We start from the raw sequence: 9,487 nt of genomic DNA on the forward strand, positions 1-9,487 counted from the left end.
AATATAAATCGAAATATGCATGATTTACTGCAATGTTGAGCGGATAATTCAATCCCACGAAAAGACAATATGCTCCAAGACCAGTAATCTCTTCCCTAGCTTATCTGAACATAACTGACAGTGTCCTTAGAGAACATCTTGCAGCCTCAGTAAAGCCTCAGGTATGAACAAGAAGCATTTCCATTTACAGATCACGCTAAGAACCACAACCCAGGATCATCCTCATAGCCTATATCATCAAGGTTGCCCTCCAAAATGCTTATGTTTTTGGAAAGTTTTCTTGACGTTAGGGAAGATTCTGAAGGGCTTAGCTTCGCTACAATAGCAACAAATGGAAAATTTTCGCCACTAAAAAGAGTATCCCGCCATTTTAATATACACTTATTAGTAGTTGATCAATTGTGCATTGCAAAACACAAAGTTCAAATCAAATGTGTAACATACCAACAGAAAGTTAACTCGCAGTTTTACGAGCACATGGCGATATTAAGGTGATGAAGCAATATAAACATCAAAAGAAGAGGCAGAACAAGATCTCCTACTCGGGGAACTCTTGCTGGACGCCGAGATATAGGTCGCTAGGCTGTGCACGGAGATCCTCCTTCTCCTTGATAATCGCCTTAAGGACGGCGGTTTGTCCGCGCATTAGCACCCTCGAGATCTGCCTCTTGAGCTTTAATTTCAACCTCTGTTCCATGAGATACTTGATGAGGTTGCTTCCAGTATCCATCCATGTGACGCTCTTGTTGTTCAGTTCCACCCAGTAGGCGTTCTGCTGCTTAAGCATGTCGACGTATCGCGCAAGATAAAAGGAGATCTCCTTCTCCAACGCCAAAACTCTGTGAAGACGATCACACTCCAGGGTGAGGGAGAGTTCATTCTCCAGCTGGCTGCCTATGTGGGCCTTGTTCTCCTCCTTTTGCTACAACAATCATTGTATGAAAAAAAGAAATCAACCCATTCATATATGAGTATTAATTACCCGCAAACAATAGGAGTACTAATTTCTAGCATGGATATTGATAAAGGAATGGACAACACTCGGACGCTCCAAAAATACCACAGGGTTCATCAACACATAATTAATCGGAAAGCAGTGATTACATAAACTATAAAAAAACAAGTGGACAGAGGCATACAGCCTACCTGGCTTGGCCGGGAAACGGGGCCGAACTTAGCTTCGGACGGCCGGACTTGGGGCGCCACCGTCGTTGTGGTTACCGGGGAGACATTTGAACCGCCGGCCCCGTGAGATGTAAATAAATGTAAAAACGGTTAGAAAATAAGAATCAACTCGAAGGACACCCCGCTAGAAACTTACCCGGACGAACCCTCGCCCTTGATGGTGGTGTTTGCATCATCATCATTCATCAATGTGACGCTCTGGTTATGCAGTTCCACACAAACGCGGTTCTGCTCATTAAGCCTGTCAAGCTCGGCAGTAAAGGTATTGATGCCTTGCTGAAGATAAAGGCAGATCTTGTTCTCGGACGCCAAATCTACGTGAACAGGCTCAAACTCCGGGGTGAGGGAGAGTTCATTCCCCAGCTGGCTGCCTATGTGGGCCATGTTCACCTCCATTTGCTGGCACGATCATTGTATGGAAAAAAAAGAATCCAACCAATTCATATATGAGTAATTGCACGCAAAAAATAGGAGTACTACTAATTTCTACTCCCTCCGTCCACAAATAAGTGGACGCACGCGGTTTTCAAGAGACTTTAATTTTTTTTTGTAAAAAAGACCCTCATTCCTTCAATCAATCTGCTCATTAATCAAGAAGTTGCTTTGATTTAGGCGCTAATAAATGGTGTGCATGCTAGTACCCAATAAAACAACATTGAGAAACCAAAATTAATTAATGGGAGCTGAGATCAAGGCATGCACTAGGGGTCTAAACGTAAAAAATATACCAAGAAGTCTAGATGTACACTTATTTGTGGATTTCTTAAAAGGCTAGATGTCCACTTATTTGTGGACGGAGGGAGTAGCACAGATCTTGATACAGGAATGGACATCACTTGGACGCTCCACAAATAGCACAGTGTTCATCAACACATAATTAAAAGGAAAGCCGTGATTACATAAACTACTCCATCCGATCCCTTTTAGTACTCCGTAGTAGTAGTTAACACGGATTTAGTAAAGTTGTATTCTCCCTCTGATCCCTTTTAGTTGACTCGGATTTAGTACAAAGTTGTACTAGTACTAAATTTGAGTCAAATAAAATGGATCGGAGGGAGTACTAAATCTGAGTCTATTAAAATGGATTGGAGGGAGTATAAAAAAAACAAGCTGGGAGTATCCGGAGTATACAGCCTACCTGGCTTGGCCGTGAAACGGGGCCGAACTCAGCTTCCGACGACCGGACTTGGGGCGCCAACGTCGTGGTGGTTACCGGGGAGACGTTTGAACCGCCGGCCCTGTGAGATGTAAATAAATGGAAAAAACAGTTAGAAAATAAGAATGAACAGGAGGACACGCCGCTAGAAACCTACCCGGACGAACCCTCGCCCACTGGCTCGCTCTCCATCGAATAGAGGATAGACTGCTCTGCGAGAATGCTCAGGCGATCATAAGTGGCCATACAACGACGCGCTAGCTGGCTAGATGTCAAGTTTTTCTCGGCGGTCCTAGTCCTCATCGTCTTCCCTAGGATATCCTTCCCGTCGGGCCGCCCGGCTCAATGGAGCCATGGCTTGCGAGGTACTTTACTAGTTAGGGTGGAGGGCTGGTGAAGGCTAGTTACTAGCTACCAGGACAACGAAAGAGAAGAAGGGTGGAGCGTGGAGGGCTGGTCAAGGATAAATCTTACATACACCCAGAAAAGACCATCGTGCCCTCGCGGGGCTTCTGAGCAATTATAGAGACGTGTGTTCTCAAATGGGCAAGATAGGGTACCTTCCCGCGATGGACTGCGCGTTGAACAATGGTTACAGTATGTGTAAAAAGAAAAGATAACAAGGGAAATGCCTGACAGGGTCCAGAGGTGCATTTAATCGGACATGGAATTCCATATTTTATTACACCATAGAGTATGTGAACATAAACACAGAATACAATCAAGCGCTTAGTGTTTACATAAAGGGCCCTAACTGAAGATAGGAAACGCAAGCAAGTCCCTCTCCACCAAATAAGATCATATATCGTCGTTAGGGCCGCCCTGGTGAATCCTCTGAATGAAAAAAGCCCATAGTTGGCAACCTAAACCCGCCGCTCTAGTCCGAATAGGAACTTCCGTCCCGTAGCCGATGAATTTGAAGCAAATTGAATGCAACCAAAGGAAATTCATTAAAACTAAAAAAAGATGAAGAGTTGACGAGGAAATGGTATGGCGATTTGAAAAGAAAATGAATCACTACATATGTGCATCTGGTCATAATAAACGAAAATGCCAAGTAGAGTTTCCAATTTTGTTCATAAAAATAGATCAAATTTGAACTAGATTTGTGATGTAGATTGGTCATAGAAACCGCTATAAGCCATCGCAATGTACGGAAGTGAATGATTCTAGGCATCCATATTTTAATTACTTCATGTAATGTAATTGAACAAGCTAGATTGGGTATTGCCCCGTGAAATTGTACCACACATGCCAACAATAGTAAACCTGATTGCTTCCAAGTACGCCAACATTATGTGGCTTGATTAAATGTGCATTAAACTTAAAATGCTTGTTTATTTATTTTGTTTTAGTAGTCGTATGACAGTGAAGGATCCAGAGTTGCATTAATCGGCGAATTGGGTTACATATTACATAGACTAATTCATGGTAAACATAAAATACATCCAATCCCTCAACATTTTTAGATAAAGGTCTAAGTAGTAAAGATTGGAACATCAATGAGGTCTGTAGCGACCTCACCTTTTAAGGTGCCGATCTCTGTGCGTATCTGTGCTAGTCCTTGGATCAATCGCTAGCACACACAGTACAAGATGTAATACCAAGAAACAAAGGTCTTTATTACATCGTATGATCCAGAATTTACATAAAGGATTACAAATTGCATAGCACAATGCTAGCATATCATCAGAGTTTCACAACGAATAAACATAGACAAGCATGGAGTCCTTCGTCTTCATGTGCCACGGCGAGCATGTTGAGGATAGACTCGTAACCCTAACCATCGTAACTCACTCGTCTTTCAAAACATCTGCAACATGAAAAGTTACAGCCACGAATGGTCAATACTTTGAATGTATTGGCAAGATGACACTATGGTGGACTCAAATGGCAACCTAACACTTAAGTGTACATTTGGCTGGTAGAGCTCAGGTATGATTTGCATAAAGCCAGTTTTCTCCTATCAATTGTCAAATCATTTTCTTCCCTTCTAATTAGGCGGTTCCATTGATAGAAATCAATGGACCTGGAATACCACTGATGGAAACCGATAAATTCCTCCTACCCTTGTTCACCCATCAAATTTTAATTTAAGAAGTTGGGATGAGGAGATTTTCGAACAGGATCCTTGTCAGTTCGCTCAAATTGTCCGTAACCGGGGACACGGCTAAGTACTTAGATTTAACACTCTGCAGAGGTTGTACAATTTACCCACATGAACTAGCCTGTTCTTCTTCCATGATGCACATTTTGCTCAAATGGACAGATGTCGACTAGGACGAGATTTTTCTGAAGTGATCCCCGGACCATCCTCTACGGACCCGTACCGACCTACATTCCCCTACACCATCCGTCACGTAGGGCCCGGGTTCTCACAACATACTCCGTCAAGCCGAGCCCATATAGCATGTGGTTGTACGGTAAGCTAATGAGCAAGGTTGTCTACAATCTCTTTAATCCTGGGTGACTTTCCGCAAATGTGCACTCACACCAGGGTATCGCCGTTGACAGGGCCCCCTGATGCAGCCACCCGCTCCAAAGCTCCACCATTCACCCAGGCAGTTCATTAAACTTAGTTGTTTTTCCTTAACTACTAGCAAAACATTTCATAGCATAGCTGAGCAACAACTAAATTTAATGGCGACAAAGTAGTCAAGTAGGGGTAGCTAGACTACTGGGATTGCATAGCAAAGCATATACCCTACACATGTATACTACAAAAATCTCTACGGTGCATAGATAAAAACTGGGACATTTGTGAGGGTGTGTCACTTGCCTTTTTGGTAGTCGAAGATCGTTCCCTTTTCTCTCAATTAAAACACGTGGCTCTCCGTACAAACTATAAGATGAAAATAGCACAACATAAACACACCATTCATAACATCATAATACAATCAAGAAAAAGAATTTGGAAAATGCTCTATGGTACTAAGGTGTGGCATGAGGTTTGGCTTGCAAGATAGGTGTCGGGATTTGGTTCATGGATCCTAATTGATAACAAGGGTTTAACACATGGGATATGTGGTAGGGTTTCTCGACCTCACCGGAGCAAGATGAAAATCTAAGTTAGGACATGTCACACTTTACTCAAATAACTCAGTTGTTATTTGAATAATATGTACTAGGATAAATATGTTTTGGAGAGATATGATCATGGAACAAGATGAATGTGTCTAAATGATTTGCATAGCGGAAGAACTATATTGCGGACCACAGAAATACCGCGAAAACAAAGCGTGTGAATCCGACATTAAAAATGTCTGAAATGATCTAGGTATGTTACTGATTCCAACAGTATAAAGTTTGTCGAAAACCGACGTGTAGAACTCAAGGTATGGATTTTACAATACGCGATTAGAATTCTAGTGGTATCCGAAAAGTTGTCCGAGAAAATTTCTCGGATGGAAAAACATCCTACACGAAAGTTATAGAGAGTTTAATTATGAACTCAACGCAAAAGAAATCATCTGAAATGGAGCTATAGATCTAAAGATAGGAATTTCTAAGTTTTATTTGAGCTAGTACACATATGCAACGATCGGATGATCAGCACATGCACGCTAAAAGAAATACATTAGCAGACAAGGGAATACGCCCATTGGTTCTAGTACGTGACCTACGGATCGAACGAGCGGAATTAAGGTGTTATACCAGATGCAGTAGGTAGCGCATGAGTTCAGGAAGTCGACGACGGGACGGCTCGGATGCGATTGCCCTGGTCGACTCCACAGCCTCCGGCAACGATGAAGAAGTCGTGGAGGATCAGCACAACGAGGGAACTCGATGGTGATGATGACGTGCTTGGGCGCTTCCTGGAACAGTGACGAGGAGTGGACGGAGTTAGTTCACACGCAGGTGATGGTCGGGCATCGCCCGTTTCCAGCGATACATAGGCGCAAGGGCTCCGTCGAGTATACCTTTCGAAGTGGAATGACTAGGCGAGTGTGTTGATGAAGTAGATGGTCGCGGGGTCCTCTTGTTCGCCGGAGATTCCTTGCCGGAGTGGCTTGCCAAAAATTCCTTTTGCGGATGGTGCTCAGAGATGAAAATGGAGATGCTGCTCTGGTGCACCAAAAATCACGAAACAAAGACTAAGATGTGCGCAATAAAGAAATAGGAAGTTTGGAAGAAACTAGGGATCAAAAGATGGGCCTTGCTCACCACAATCGACGATTTACCGCGACGGTACTGCGGACATGCGAGGCAAAATTCGAGCAGCCTGGGGGCTCTCTAGGTGTGCCGTTTGGGGGAAATGAAGAGGAGGATGTGGGGCTTAAGTAGGAACAAACGGCTCGTTAAATGGTGGATTAATTTGCCCGAAATGAATTGGAGAAGAAACTTTCGAAACTGAAAAACGCACGCAGTCATGTGTCTCCGTTCGTGGCTGGAGCTTGATGGTGGCCGTGACATGGCAGTGGACTCCGCGTGCAAAAAAATCAATGGAGAAAGGAGGACGTGGGGCTTTGCAGCAAGCTTGCTTGCATGTGCGGTCTTGAGCTGGCCTTGGCCGCTCGGCCTGATCGTGTGCGACTCTGGCTGGGCCGACTCAAATGAGTTGGTCTGGCCGGACCTCCTATCTTTTTTTATATTCTGAAATACAATTTGGAATTGATTCGATAATCATATTTTCTCAAAAGTGACTCAAACCGAGTCAGAAAAATACAAACAAAATAGCAGCGGATTCCTTATTCAAAGAAGAATATTTTGGAATCACTTTTAGTTTGGAAACATTTTGATAAATTCAAATTTGGCACATAGGCCTATATGGCTTTATTTGCATTTCTTCGGGTTTAAGGTTTCTTTATAAATTTGGATTTCGCTTAAATTTTTCCTAAGGAATGCAAAGATGCCATGATGCTTATGAATGCAATGCATGTTTTTGAGAACTCCTTTTTTTGGAAAATAGTTTTAAGTAACACCAAAATATTTTTTTTTCATTATAAATTTTAAATCAAGACAACCAATCAAGCTTAAATTTTATTTTTATTTTACATTCCAAAATTTAGAAAATTTCGGGATGTGACAAACTACCACCCTTAAAAGAAATCTCGTCCCCGAGATTTGAGGAGGCTAGAAAGAAAGATGGGTTTGGAATATGTTTGGGGTGGGCTACCACCCTTAAAAAAATTGTAGGTGGTCTTTGGTCTTGGGTTTAGGCTAATCTCATATTTGGTATGGCTTGGCACATCCGAGGATATGACTTGACCTATGGTCATATTTTGAAATATCTATGGCTTCTGAGTTAATATCCAATAGGCGAATGTTTATTCACATATAATGAAAAACATATCTCTCGAAGGTCGAATAGATTTCCTTCATAGTAGGACTTCTAATCCAAATGGTTGGTTGTTGAACTACTTCTGATACTGATGGGTCAGTCTTTGGGTCAACCAGGACATCAAGACGAGAGGACTTCACGACTTTTCTCATCTTTGTTTATTGGTATCTTCGACAGCAACCTTCCACCACTCTTCACCTAGTGGCTAGATCTTCAATCTCGTTGTAGTCCTACGCTTGGCAACACTTGCCTACTATAAGGGTATAATATTTATCCACCCTAGGGTTTAGGCTCATTCGCCGATATCTCTTTTGTAGGCATGTCTCTCTAGATTCGCAAAGTCAGTATTACGAAAGAGAATAATAAGAGTAGTAGGAATGGTGATCAATCCATCCTGCACCCAGATCATTACTCCGTATTTGATTTATTGAATCTCGTATTCTAACACTTGGTCAACCTCGCCATTTGAAAAAATTACCATGGAGAATTGAATCAATGTTTCAATTCCCATTAAACTGTTTTGAAAACATTTCTATCGTCCTTAACTAGGGTTTTGCGTATCTCACACTATATCCTTTTTCACCCTGATAGGAAACATTAGGGTGGTTTCACTACTGTTGTCTTCATGGCGAGTTGCCGAGAAAACATTCTCTGGGTTGGGTATAGATGAGAATAGATAGAAAGATTCTAAGGGAGAATTCCTACCCAAACACAGTAAATCAAAGCAATTCATCAAACAACAATCATCTAACAAGCATCAAGCCACATGGTTCAACACAAACAAAATAGTATGGTCATACCACATTTTGGTAAGATCAATACTTTGTTACTTTATCGTTGGTTCGCTAAAAGAGAACTAATGGTGGTCTAGTCTATTTCTATATTGGATGCATCAATTTTCTATTCCACTCCTTCGATGTATCCTCGTGTGTTGTGCAGTTTGCATCGAAGTCTTTCTTCAAGTTCTTCATTGGTCTTCCCTAAAATCCTTCTTGCGGAGTCGAAGAATATCACATGAAGCATCAGTCCCTCACTTCAGGTACAAGGTCATCATCTCTACTTCCTTGATGAATTTCATAAGGTAGGTCATCTAAGGCAAGAGGAAAACATTTTTGAAGATGGAGTAGATGAGAATAATAGAAGTTCACAAATCAACCGTCTTTTTAATAGAAGTAGGATTAGATATATATTTCATCCTAGGGTCTTCCTATGTTCTAATCCAAACCTAGGGTCACGAACCTTGTCGTCGTGGTGAACGAGCAGATGCCATAGGATGGCTTAAGTTGGGGCCGAATGGACGTATGAGGATTCGGGGGAGGGTTTGCGATTAGATGGGAAGAACTTCCGGATGCTTTCCTCAAGAACACGACCTAAGGCCGGTATGCAAGAAGAGAGACAAGAGGAAGAACTCTTTACTAGATCGCTAGCTTCATTGATCTCAACATAGTTACAAGTTTCTCAGTACACTGATCTCTCTATCGTCTCGCGCCTGTAGGAGGCGGTGCCCCCTCTCCTTATATAGGGGAGAGGGTGGCTTACACTGGAAGAAACCCTAATGGCATCTTTGACTAGACAAACTACTTTACAAAGCTACTTTAATCATAGATGACACCGGAGTCCTCTTTAATCGTGGGCGCCGACGTCCTCCGGCTTCTTTGACCGTCACCCTTCTCTTTATCGTCGGCCCTCCGTCTAAAGTTACTTTGCTTAGCTCATCTTTGTCTTCTAGCTCCGGAGAGAATCTTTGACCGATCCCTGCCGACAGGCGTTCCTTTCCGGTATCTTCTTTACCGGATTCCGGTATACCCCTCTTGGGGATACCGGCTTAGCTCCACTTAGCTAAACTCTTATCCTTAGGTTCCGGT

General features: G+C 42.5%; 1 long non-coding RNA gene across 2 annotated transcripts; it reads right to left on the bottom strand.

The window, feature by feature from the left end:
• Positions 1-4,118: 4,118 nt before the first annotated feature.
• Positions 4,119-6,752, bottom strand: LOC124687968. Of its 2 annotated transcripts, none has more exons than XR_006998374.1 (4): positions 6,506-6,752; positions 6,262-6,406; positions 5,996-6,156; positions 4,119-4,154 (listed from the first exon to the last, which is right to left on the bottom strand). It is a non-coding gene; the product is annotated as an uncharacterized LOC124687968 (long non-coding RNA). The 2 variants fall into 2 exon arrangements; XR_006998373.1 differs by lacking the exon at positions 4,119-4,154 and adding an exon at positions 5,117-5,183.
• Between the last annotated feature and the right edge of the window lie 2,735 nt (positions 6,753-9,487).

The sequence above is a fragment of the Lolium rigidum genome, chromosome 2 (assembly GCF_022539505.1).
Source record: "Lolium rigidum isolate FL_2022 chromosome 2, APGP_CSIRO_Lrig_0.1, whole genome shotgun sequence".
NCBI classification, from domain to species: domain Eukaryota; kingdom Viridiplantae; phylum Streptophyta; class Magnoliopsida; order Poales; family Poaceae; genus Lolium; species Lolium rigidum.